We start from the raw sequence: 13123 nt of genomic DNA, 5'->3' as shown, positions 1-13123 counted from the left end.
GTCATCAGCAGGCTTCAAGGTGACCATCCAGTCCCTTGGTTCCCAAAGCCACCATTTGGTTCCTTCTGGCAGCACCCCTCCCAGTTCTGCCCGGCAAAGTTGAAACAACTGAACGGCCACTGAGGGTGCTTTTCTGTCTATGCTCAGAGGCCATTTCTTAATTTTAGCCCAGTCTGCCATTTAGAGAAGCTTAGCACTTTCAAATCATCAAGTTCTGTACCTTTTATTTACAGTTATTCTCCCAGTTTCCCTCTTTTCCTCTGCCTTTTGTTGTGCGCAACAGGAAGAAACAAAGCCCTTACCAGACTCGGAGGCCCCTCCAGCCAGCCAGCCAGCCAAACGCATCATCTGCAGGTCCTGCTCCCACGGAGCCGCCACTGCCAGGGCCAATTTCGCGGAACTCCCCGCTGCTCCACAAGGGTCCCCTTCCTCTGCGTCCCAGTAACCTTTCCCTCGCTTCCTTCCAAGTCCTCACTGACAGCAATCCTAACATTCAATTTCTGCTCACAGTCTGTTCGGAGCAATGCAGTCATTCTCTGCAAAACCCTCCCAGCCTCTGCCCACTGCCCAGTTCCAAAGCTCCCGCCTCCGTTCAAGGCGTTTCTATGACAGCCCCCACTTCCAGGCAGCAAACTCGACTGCTTAGCGCGAGGTGCGTGGCAAGGTGACCACACTCCTAGTCACCCAGAACAGCACACTTGTGATCCCACAGTTTCTGTGGGTTGGGAGTCTGGTCATGTCCAAGCTGGGTCCTCTGCTCGGCATCTCAAAGGCTGCCACCCAGGTGTTGTCCGAGTCTGGGTCTCATCTGTAGGCCCAACTGGGGAAGGAGCCCCTTCCCCACTTACATGGTTGTTGGGAATATTTGGCTACTTGTGGTTGTGACTGAAGACCTTCATTTCTCAGCCCACTGTCAGTTCACACGTTGAAGAGGGCAGAGCCTCTGTCAGCTGGGTCCCCCCACAGCCACTTGACCTGGAATATCAGGCCACAGCCCCCATCACCATCAAGAAGTGAACTTTTACTTTCTTAAAGGCCCTGAGATCTGGGCTTGTGTATGACAGCCGGGATCAGCAAACCAGGGCCTGGGAGCTGCGTCTGGTCCTCTGCCTGCATTGGTGTAGACCTGACCTAAGAAGGGTTTTACATTTCTCAAGGACTACATTTTATTCGGTAACATACATATGTGCATAATATCTTCACTGTTGCCTCTTGGCTCATACAGCTTAAAATATTTACTATCTGTCTCATTAAGAAAAAGTGTGTGGCATCTAGTGTGACCATCCCAGGTGGAACCCCTCAGAAGCAGTCCCTGAGACTCGGATTTGAGGGTGAGTGGTGTATTTGGGGGTGATCCCAGGAAGTACTGATCAAGAAGTGGGGAAATGAGGCAGGAAAAACAAGGGAGCTAATGCAGGGTACCACTGTGAGAAATTGGGGTGCTGGCCACTGAGGACCTCGGGTGACAGAGGCTTAGGAGGCCTAGGGCACAGGATGAGGGACAACCGGCTGATCGCAGACCCTGGCTCCTGGCCCACGCGCTCTCCTCCTCGCCGGGGCTCCCCTGCTCTGAGGGGCCCTCTGAGGTGTACTTGCATCTTCTGCACCAGAGATCAAATCGGGGGCTGGCCCAGTTCCTGGGCTCCCTCAAAGCAGGGATGCATGTCATCGCTTCAGGCATAAATTCACTGGCCTAAGACTTCATTAAACTCCACTCAGACCTGGGGCCTGAGCCTAACAAGTCCCAGATGCCCGGCAGCCTTTGGATGGGATTTTCCGTGTCAGGCCCGGTGATTTCAGCGCTGCAGCCAGGCGGGGTTGGCATGAGGTGTGTGAGCGTCACATCCCCACACAATTCCTTGGTGCTGGAGAGAGCTCCTCAGCTCGTGGGCTGTGGACTGGAGAGTTTATCCCAGGATAATAACCATGGGCCCATGAAATCATAGGATTCCTGGGGCTGGGTGGGACCTCAAGCCCTCTGCTCCATCTCCACGTGGGACAGAGAGAGTGGCCCAGGGAGGGCAGGCTGTGCTCAGTCTCAAAGCAGCTTTGGAGTGGAATTGAGACTTACTAGCAATGGGGTGCCCTGCCCGAGCCTCCCCCTCCCCAGGTCACAGTCTAGGGAAGGACCCATGGCAGCCCTATGCTTGGGTGGTCTGGGACAGTGCAGGGAGGGGCTGGGGCTGGGTGAGTGTTCTTGGAGGGACTGGGGGAACCAGTGTGGTGGCCCTATCCTGTCTCAGAGGACATGTCTTATAGACCCTGGCCAGGTTCTGTTGAGGGTCTTCCTCTCCCGGTGCCCACCTTGTCTCTGCCACCTTCTAGGACGTGCCCTCAGTGATCACCTCTCCGCCAATTCTACAGAGAGTGCTTCCTGCAGACAACTCACACATTAAAGCCAGGTCACACCAGGGACAGCAGGGCCCCAAATCTGACCACCAGGCAGCCCCACCTGAACCCCAGGCCTGGAACTAGCCGGGTGGATGGCCTCCTTGGGGCTGGGCAGGCAGAGCCGGTGTTCCTGCCCAGGCTGTTCTCCGGGCACTTCCCTGGAAACCCAGGCTCCCTGGCATCCTGCATGGAGAGAGAGCAGGGTTGCCCAGGGTGCTCAGTCTCAAAGCCTACACTTCTCTTACCTTCCAGTGCTGAGAACTTGTCACCTGGCTCTACCCAGCTGCAAGGGAGTCTGGGAAATGTCCTGGTGGGCAGTGGCTTCCCAGCAATGACTCTACACCTTGGAAAGGGAGTCAGATGCTCGCTGGTCAGCTGGCCACTTCGGCTGCAGGCTCAGTCCTTTGCATCTTGGCCGGCAGCCCTTCCTTGGGGGGATTTAACCATCTATGATCTCATCCATTTTGTGTGGATTTATGGCTAAACAATTATAATGTGGGGACATCTATAGTGTGCAGTCTGGACTTCTGTGTCTTATATTTCATTCTAGTGGCAGCTGAGGGGACAGTGGAAAACTTGGCCAAATGCTGGGTTGAACTCTTGGCTAGACTTTGTGGGTGAGCAAGCTCCCCGTCTCCCCCACCAGCCTGCCCCTCCTGCCTTTCCTTAGCACTGGGACCAGGGGAGTGGGAGGTGGCCCGTCTCTGGCTGAAGCTGGAGGAAGTGCTCTAAGGGGACAGATGCTGAGCGTCTCTGCCATTGCCCATGGGCTGTGGCCACCGCACACATTGCTAGTTGACCCCGGAGCTCAGAAGGAGCCTTGGCTTTTCTTAGCATAGTGACCTGGGTGAAAATTAAGGAAGACCAACCTAGTGAGAAAAGCAGAGGCTATTTGTTCAGGTGTCATTTCTGTCACTTGGGAAGAGACTCAGAGGCAGGCAGAGGAGTGGGAAAGTTTTATAGCAGAAAAAAGGTCTGGGTCTCTCTTCCACGTGAGTGGTCCTAAAAGAGCAGTCCTGGGGTCGGTTGGCCTGTGTTCAAATCCTGATTCCACCACCTGGGACCCTGGGCAAGTTTTTGACCCTTCAGAACCCCTGTTTGCAAAGCTGGGGTGACAGTGGTCCCTGCCCCGTTGGGTTGTTGGAGAATCCACAAGAGAACGGGTGAAAGTCACCTAGCCCTGGACCTGCCAGAGTGACGGCTCTATAAGGACACCCAAGGATCGTGACAGGAGGTGAGAGTGCTCTTGGTTACCGTGTCCCCTGGGTGCCACGCTGCCCGAGCCTGGCCGCTGCGCACCCGGAGGCTGGGGCTCTGCGTCTGCATCTCGCTCAGGAACTCACTGGAAGAACATTCAGAGAGCGTTTGTCTCCTTGGGCCTCTAACACGCTCTGATAAATAGTGGCTGCCTGTTGCCGGGTGCCTGTCGCTGGGAGTGGCTTTGCCCCCACGCCGGGTCCAGCCTGTCTTCCTTTCCTCATTTGCATGCTTGTCATCCTGGGTCTCTGTTCTTTCCACAGATGAAAAAGGAGATTCATTATAATCTGGGCCAAAACCAGAGTCCTCTGTGGCCAGAAATGTGGCCCCGGGATTGGGATCATCACAAGGGCCACCGTTGAGCCGGTGCCTGGTATACAGTAGGCACGTGACAAAGCCATTCATAAACATTGAGTGCCTAATACGTGCCTGGCACAGTGTAAATGCTTGTTAACTCTATGGAAGAATTTCCCCCTATTTTATAGATGAGGGAACTGGGGAGTTGTGATAAAGTGACCTGCTGTAGGTCACAGAGAGACAGAGTGGAGAGCCAGGACTTGAACCCACACCCAGCTCCAGGAACTCCCACTTTACTGCTCCAGCACCCTGACCTCCTCTGTGTCCCCTCTTGCCCCCAGCCCCTCCAAGTAAGTACAGGGCTAGTATTTGCCATATGATGGGCTGGACAGCATGTCATTGCTAACATGTGTGAAATTCTGTGCGAGCCCTCGGAGTCAGGGAAATGGGTGTCACGGAAGGTGCCAGAGAAGGTGAGGCTTGGGTGTTCTCAGAGCTTGGGCCTGTCTGAGATGCTCCGGGGGGTTCTGGCTCGTGAGGCTGACAGCCTGGAGGAGAAATGGACCCCAGCCAAAGTGCCAGGCGGTGAGAGGGAAGGGGCTGCCCCCAGTCCTCCGGCGAGGCCTGGGCCTCCAGCGAGCCCAGACAGGCCTCTGAGGATGTCAGCACGAGCCCGAAGAAGCAGCCCGCATGTTCCCGAGAAGCCGCTCATGCCCGGCCGGCATCTGCTGCGGATTAAGGCCCAGCGTTGCTGGTTTGCACGCTGTCCAAGCGGACGGTCGGGAGGAAGCGGGGCCAGCTGTGCGCAGTCCTCCGGGTGAGGCGTCCAGTCGGGGCTTGGAGAAGAATTCCTTGTGCTGCTGCAGCATTCCTGAGAGTCCAGAGTGACAGCAAAGCCTCACCGCTGGCCGCGGCCCGTGGGGAGCAAGGAGCCCACCAGGAGAGCAACCCTCCCACTCACCCATTCACTCATTCATTCATTCATATTCATTCATTCATTCATTCATTCATTCATTCATTCATTCATTCATTCATTCACCTATTACATAGCTATGAGTTCCTGCTCAGTACAATGGTGAGAAAGGAAAAAACCACCCAGATCCCGCCCCAAAGAAGCTGACCATGCAGAGGTGAGACATTAGGCCAAGTAACCGGAGACCCAAGTGTAATCACCATAGTGAGAGGTGCCAAGAGGGCGGGGCGGGGGAAACGTCCCGTTAGGAGACTGAGCCGCGTGGGGGACAGAGGCCTGCGCTCCTGCCGTGGTGTGATGTCCACTGGGCTTAACTACTCTGTGGTTTTGTCATTTACTGAATGGTGCTAACCCTCAGCTATTTTTTTATTGTTTGGTGATGCTTTAAAGATTTTGCAATAGACCCATTCAGCAGCAGGGGGCAGAGAAAAGGAAAGTCCTTAGTGAAAGTAAATTTCTATTTCCTTCTCTCAAGAGAGTCGATGATGAGCCTCTAACTTGTATAAAATGGTGTTGACACTGGCATCCAACATGGGTAGCAGTGACAGAGCCAAGGGCACGAGGACCAGGGGTAAGACCACAGGGCGGCACCAGCCCACGTGAAACATCTGACCTGTGGCCAGTGTGGCTGTGAATTCAGTTTGAGAGAAAGGAACCTTCAACAAGGACATTTTGTTTGTTTTGATGGTAATTAGAAGAAGACAAGTTTTAGCCCAGCCGGGTGTGGCTCAGCGGTTGCGCATCGACCGAGGATCCAGGAGATCAAGGTTTGATTCCCAGTCAGGGCACCGGAATGTGGGCTCCATCCCCAGCAGGGGGCGTGCAGGAGGCAGCTGATCAATGACTCTCATCATTGACATTTCTCTCTCTCCCTCTCCCTTCCTCTCTCTGAAATCAATAAAGACATTTTAAAAAAATCATGACATGATTTAAAAAAGAAAAAAGTTTTGGAGGATCACAGCAGTGTGATAAAAAAGACGATATTCCTGGCCAGTGTGGGCCAGTGGTTAGAGCACCGGCCCATGCACCCAAGGGTCTTGGATTGCAGGTGCAGGTTTAATCCCCAGTCCTAGTTGGGGTGAGTTCAGGGGGCAACCAGTCAATGTGTCTCTCCCACAGCGATGTTTCTCTCCACCCCCCTTGCACTCTCTCTAAAAAATCAATGGAAAAAATATCCCCATGTGAGGCTTAACAACAACAACAAAACCCCAAGGCCAATATTTTGACTAAATGACGAAACTATTAGTACTGGGAACTGGATGTAGTCCGCACAAAATTCCTAATTGCATTTATTTAATTTATTTATTTTTATCTTTTGTTATTTAAAAAAAATTTATCTTTATTATTTTAAGTATTACAGGTGTCCCATTTTTTTCCCCCCAATTACCCTCTCCACCTCGCTCCCACTCCCTCCCCAGGCCTTCACCCCGTCATTGTCTGTGTCCATGGGTTATGCATATATGCATATAACTTCTTTGGTTAATCTCTTCCCACCCTCCACCCCCTTCCCTCTTTCCTCTGAAATATGATCTTCTGTTGCCTGTGTCAATGTCTCTGGATCTATTTAGTTCATCAGATTCTTTTGTTCATTAGCTTCTTCTTAAAGAAGACCCTTCAACTTTTCCCATAGTGCTGGTCTGGTGGTGATGAACTCCTTTAGCTTTTCCTTGTCTGAGAAGCTCTTTATCTGACCTTCAATACTAAATGATAGCTTTGCTGGGTAATCTTGGTTGTAGTTTCATGTTTTTCATCACTTTGAATATTTCTTGCCACTCCCTTCTGGCCTGCAAGGTTTCTGTTGAGAAATCAGCTGATAGTTGTATGGGTGCTCCCTTGTATGTAATTAACTGCTTTTCTCTTGCTGCTTTTAAGATTCTCGCTTTGTCTTTAACCTTTGGCATTTTAATTATGATGTGTCTTGCTATGGGCCTCTTTGGGTTCCTCTTGTTTGGGACCCTCTGTGCTTCCTGAACTTGTAAGTCTATTTCTTTCCCCAGGTAGGAGAAGTTTTCTGTAATTATTTTTTTCAAATAGGTTTTCAATTTCTTGCTCTCTTTCTTCCCCTTCTGTCACCACAATAATACGAATGTTGGGCCTCTTAAGTTGTCCCAGAGGCTCCTTATGCTATCTTCATATTTCTGGATTCTTTTTTCTTTTTGCTCTTCTGGTTGGGTGTTTTTCTGTTTCTTCATGTTCCAAATTGCTGATTTGATTCTCAGCATCCTCTACTCTACTGTTGATTCCCTGTAAATTATTCTTCATTTCAGTTCCTGTAGCCTTCATTTCAAATTGGTACTTTATTATGTCATCGATTTTCTCAATTATTTTCGTCATACTCTTACTAAGATCCTTGAGCATCCTTATAACCATTATTCTGAACTCTGTATCTGTTAGCTTGCTTGGATCTGTTTCATTTAGTTCCTCTTCTAGAGATTTCTTCTGTTCTTTCCTTTGTGACATCTTTCTTTGCCTCCACATTTTGGCTGCTTCCAGGTGTTTGTTTCTGTGTATTAGGTAGAGCTGCTATGTCTCCTGGAATATGTAGAGTGGCTTTGTGTAGTAGGTGTCCTGTAGGGTCCAGTCGCTCAGCCTCCCCAGTCACCTGAGCTGCGCCTTCTAGGTGCTCCCCTGTGTGGGCTGTGTGCACTGTCCTGTTGTAGTTGAGCCTTGGTTGCTGTTGGCATCACTGGGAGAAACTGATCTCCTGGCCAATCAGCTGTGAGGACCAGCTGCAACTACAGCCAGAGAGCTGCTGTGCTGGAGACACCCTTATGGATCAGGATTTACTTCAGTGGAGCTTTGGTGTTCACCAAGTACGCCCCTTGAGTGTCACTCGTGGATGTGGTAGGGTTGTAATCCAGTGTGGTCGAGTCTGACCACCAGGTGCACTGTCTCTGGGGCCTCCTAGGAGGTGCAAAGTCAGCCTGTGCCAGTGCCTTGCCCAGGGCCACCCAGCATGAGCTACACAGCAAACCGTAGTTGGCTGCTCCTTGTGCTGGGCTTGGAGGAGCCCAGGATAGGCCAAGCTATGAGCCAGTGCAGCTGCCGCTAGTGCCAGGCCTGGGGCCACTTATCAAGCTGTATGGGGCCGCAGCTGCTTGTTTGAGAGATTTTAGGAAAGGCCTCTTGCACAGACAAGCCCCTGGAAATGGCCCGGATGAGCTGCAGGTGGGAGGGGCGGGGCCTCCGGGAATCACGGGGCGGGGCCAAAGGTGTGCGTCAGGTGCTGGCGACTCAAACATGGCGCCTGCCTGCCGGCTGTGCGGGGAGGACTTGCCAGAGGAGCCATGGCCTCCGCCAGCCCTTCTGCCTGGGAGGAAGCCGCCCTCCGCCTCTCGCCCGGATCTCAGGCAGGTTAGTTCCTCCCCGAGTGTCCTGGGTCCTTTCAGGCTGCTCCTGGCGCTGGGCGCAGAGGGAGCGTCTGAGTGAGTCCGTGCCGGGCCCTTTAGAGGAGCTGCTGGGGCTCCCGCAGCCACAGTCCCCGCTGGTTTCACAGCCGGGAGTTGTGGGGACGTCTCTTCCCAGCCCTGGAGCCCTGGGCTGGGGGCCTGCTGTGGGGCCGGGACCCCTCCCTCCTCCGGGAAACCTCCGCCGCCGAGATTCCCTCCTGGGTTTCAACTGCGGCACCGGGTATGGGCCCGCGGCCCGGTCTCTGGGATTCAGCCCCTATCCGCGTGCATCTCCGCCCTCCTCCCGCTCTCGGTACTCCTTCAGCTCCCTGGTTGTGGGGCTTCTGTTCAGCCGGATTTCAGGAGGCTCTGAGTGAGGGTGGTTCTACATTTTATCTGTACTTTTGATGTGGTTGCGGGAGGCCGTGGGCACCACGGTTACCTGCGCCCCCATCTTGTTTTCTCCTCCCCTAATTGCATTTAAATCAGCCGCACAGCAGCCTGCAGATAGATACGGGAGGTGTAGCTATCAAAAGGCACAAGTCTTTTCATTTACACACAGAGTAACAAGAGGGAGAGTGTGAGTTAAGTCGCAAACACTGAGTCAGATCTGGAAACACCTCCCCAGGGCTCCGACTACCTTCTACCCGAAGCCTGTTTGGAACCCGGAGGCCACTGAGTTGTCTGCCCCCCCAGTCCTCTTGTCTCAGCTGTGGGGAGGCCTCCTGGGTGGGGAGCGGGGGTGTGGGAAGGGACGTCTGAGATCGGGGGCTGGGCTCTGACTGGGGAGTGTGAGGTGTGGGGATCCTGTAGCCCTTGAAGGACTAGGGACTCTAAATGCCCTGGTCAGGCCTAAAGGTCACGTAGCCCACAGTTCCCATCAGATGGAAACGTCTGCCAGGTGCTGGGAGCAGAAGATTCCAGAGGCTGCCTCCAATAGGCAGGAAGGAGCACCACTGAGTGCGGGGTATGTGCATGCACATGTGTGTGCATGTGTGTGCATGTGTGTGTGTATGTGTGTAGCACTGGCTTACAGCCAGGCACTTGTACCAGGCTGGACTGCAGCTCTCAGGAGAGACAGCAATGTCTACACTCAGAAAACTCTGGATTCTGGTCCCAGTAACTTTGGGATTGTGGGTCTGTTACTTAAGTCCTGTGAATCTCAGTTTCCCCACCACAGGCTGTTGTATCAGGAGGGACCCTAAATGTTCTCCAGCTGTGCAGCCCCAACTAGGGAGGCCAACCTTCCCATGTGCCCAAGACTCTCCTGGCTTTAGCACCAAAGGGCTCATGTCCCTGGAAACTCTTCAGTGTCCCAGGCAGTGGAATGGCCATGCCCACGCTGGCCGCCCCCCTCCCCCCAGCCTTCAGCCTGAGACGGCCTTTCCCAGGGAGGTCAGCAGGCAGGAATGTCACTGTGAGTAACCCTCTCCTTCCATCCCCTCCCCAGTTTGCAATAACACAGGGAGATCCCCAAGGCTCTGTGAACAGCTGGGCCCCTTTCTGCTCGGCTCCCGATGAGTCAGCCCCGTAGGCCTCCCACGGACCACGCCAACAGGGCTGCAGATGCCACGTCCCCACCTCCCGCCCTCCATCAGGCAGGTCTGCACCTCCTGAGGGCCCTGGCCCTGAGATGGCCTCCACAGGTCTCCTGGCCCTGAGATTGCCTTCCCAGGTTGGGCCCGCCACCTGCAGCAGGAGCAGGAGCCTGGGCAAGCTGTGGGGTCTAAAAGGAGGAGAGAGCCCTGCTGGGCCCAGGCCCACAGCCATGCCTGCTGACCACAGTGCTCACCCATCCTCTCAGGGGTCTGGTGGGCCAGCCAGTGTCTGTTTCTATGCCAGTACCGTGCTGTTTTGATTACCACAGCTTTGGAATCTAGTTTGAAATCAGGAGAGTGACATCTTCAGCTTTGTTCTTTCTCAAGGTTGCTTTGGCTACTTGTGGTGTTTTGTGGTTCTGTATACATTTTAGGATTGTTTTTTCTAGTTCTGTGAAAAACACTATTGGAATTTTGATGGGGATGCATTGAATCTGTAGATTGCTTTGGGTAGTATGGGCATTTCAACAATATTAATTCTTCCTGTCCATGAGCATGGAATACCTTTCCATTTATTCATGTCTTCTTCAATTTCTTTCATTAATGTCAAGAAAAAGTATTTAAAGCTTGAAAATAAGGGGGGGAAAAATCCCCCTGTTCTTTCTAAGTCATACTGGGGCGTTGTTTAACAGGCTCAGGTGAGCTTGCCTAGAGAAGTGTCCCTGTGTTGGACCTTGCTGTTTAACACTGATGAAGGATTCAGACTTCGTGAAGTTATATTAACGTGGAGCTGAGTGTCTGGTAGAAAAGGCGATGCCTGTGGGACACGGCCTCATTTTGCCTCTAGCTCAGGGAGCCGTTTTCAGAATATCTTCCCTGGTCCTCCAACAGCTCCACGAACTGCCTTTACCCTGTTATTGGTGCCTGCGTTGTGAGCTCATAAACTGTTGATACATAGTCATTTAAATTGGTATGACGGCCATGCTGTTAACTTTTGAAAATTATACTCTGACCACCTCAGAGGCCAGGGAGCAAACCCTCAGCTGTTGGCAGTGCCAGGCCATGTGCTGGCATTCAGTCTGATGTCACCCCAGATGCCCGGACCAGCTGTCAGCTGTGGGTCCTGGGGCAGCCTACCCGGCCCCTCCGTGCCCTGGCTCCCCTTACACATGGGCCCCTCGTACCCCGAGTCTAAGCTTATGAGGACTAAGTGGGATCTAATTAAGCTCTGCAGTGACAATGATGATAATAACAGTCTGTTGTGGTCTCTGTAACTCTCCACTGCCAACAGGGAGGGCCCCACTTAAAACTAGGAGGCCAGACACCCCACCCCACCACCTGCTGGACCCTTACAAATGGGGGTCCTCAGAGCTGCTCCCTAGGTGCCACTGGCCCAGCTCGGGCTTACCTGCAGCTGCCTTTGGTTGTAGGTGGGATGGACCTCACACCTGCAGCCCACCCATTAGGTTGGATGGCTTTAGTGTACTTACAGGCATGTGCCACCATCACTACCATCCATTTCAAAACATTTCTCCTCCCAGAGACCCCCGCCCCAGCCCCTGCTCATCTGCTCCTGTCGCTATGGACTTGCGTCTCTGGACATTTCATGCGAAAGGGATCATCTGTCAATCGTATGGTTTGGAGGCTGCTGGGAGGCCATGAGTGGCACCACCAGGAGACGCAGTAGTGGCCCCCCCCGACAGGGGACTGCAGGCTCCCTCCCCGTGCTTGGGGACAGTCTGGTGGCCTTTATTTGCCTGGTTGGTGTTTCCTGAGCACCAATCATGCCTTTGCACCAGAGACCCCAGTGAACAGGTGCTTGGGGTGCCCACACTCATGCCTGAGCCCAGGGAGCCAGCAGTAGATGGCTGGTGCAGCTGAGTGGGGCAGGGACCACGATGGGGCAGCTGTCCTGTCCCCTTGGGCCCACGGGGTGGTGGGCTGCTCTCACGGTGCTTCCTGAGGCAGGTTCTAGTCCAGGTGCCTTCTGTTTCCACTCAGCTGCCTTCTAGGGCCTCAGTGATGTCACCATAGCTCTTGGCCTGGAGGGTGCTGGCGGCCAGCCACAATGCCAGCTCAACTGTGGGCTCCAGCCGGTGACAAGGAGCTGTGGGTGCTCAGGCCTGGTGGGGCTGCCACCTTCAATCCCAGAGCCAGGCCTGGTCCCCAGGTTCCTGGCCTTATCAGGAAAGGGGGGGGCAGGGCCAGCTGCAGTGTGGGGCCGGTGGGGCATGAATTTGAGGCCAAGAAGCTGCCCCGGAGGCAGTGGGCCTGGCTAGGGCCTGGCTGCTCTCCCTGCTGCTCTGTGGTTGCTCGAGGTGCTGCCAGCAGGCCAGGCTGGAGCCGAGGCCCAGGCCTGAGAGTGGGGCCTCATCTGGGCCAGGTGTGCAGCTGCCCAGGGGCTTTGGCAGGGCCGTACCGTGTCCTGCACAGGGGTGGCGAGGCCCACAAGGGACAGAACCCACAGTGAGGATGCAGAGGCCTTGGGGAGAGGAGCAGTTGTGTCAGCGTGGCCTTGGGTCGGGTCATGAGCTGATGATGATCACTCAGCTCTGCCTGGTGTCGGGGTCGGCCAGGAAAGCACGTTGTCACAGCCATTCTCTCAGCTTCATCAGCATTTTACAAGTGAGGAAACTGAGGCTCAGGGACACCAGAACCTTGGCTTGACTTACATCCAGCTGACCCCAGAGCCGCGCTCTTGGACTCTGCCTGCTCCCTGGTTAGTTTGGGACAAGGGCCCTGGACACACCGTGTGGACTTGGGGACAGACACCCTCTGCGCCACAGTCTTTCTCCTCAGACACACAGCCGAGGCTCCAGCGCCGGGCAGCAGCCTTACACTGTTCTCGCCCCTCAGACCCTGTGCCCCTTTTCTACCAAGTACCTTCAACCATCCTTTCGCTGTCCTACCGTGAAACTCGTGGGTGATGTCGCTACTCTCACGTGTAATTCCAGGTGCAATGGGTTGAATAGGGTCCCCCCGGAACCTCAGAGCGAGGCCTTATTTGGAAATAGGTCTTTGCAGCTGTAATTAGTTAAGGATCTCGAGATGGAATATTCCTGGATTAGGGTGGCCCTAACTCCAGTGACTGGTGTCCTTGTAAGAAGAGACACCAGTCACAAAGAGGGTTGTGTGAGGACAAAGGCAGAGAATGAAGCGATGCAGCCACGAGCCAAGGAATACTGGGGCCCGCAGGAGCAGGTCGAGGCGGGAAGAGCCCCGCCAGAGTGTCCAGAGGGTGCACGGCCCTGTGACACCTTCATCTTGGACTTCTGGCC

Source organism: Miniopterus natalensis, chromosome 12 (assembly GCF_054644295.1).
Source record: "Miniopterus natalensis isolate mMinNat1 chromosome 12, mMinNat1.hap1, whole genome shotgun sequence".
Classification (NCBI taxonomy): domain Eukaryota; kingdom Metazoa; phylum Chordata; class Mammalia; order Chiroptera; family Miniopteridae; genus Miniopterus; species Miniopterus natalensis.
The sequence above is the reverse complement of the archived record's forward strand: the minus strand, read 5'-3'. Positions refer to the sequence as shown.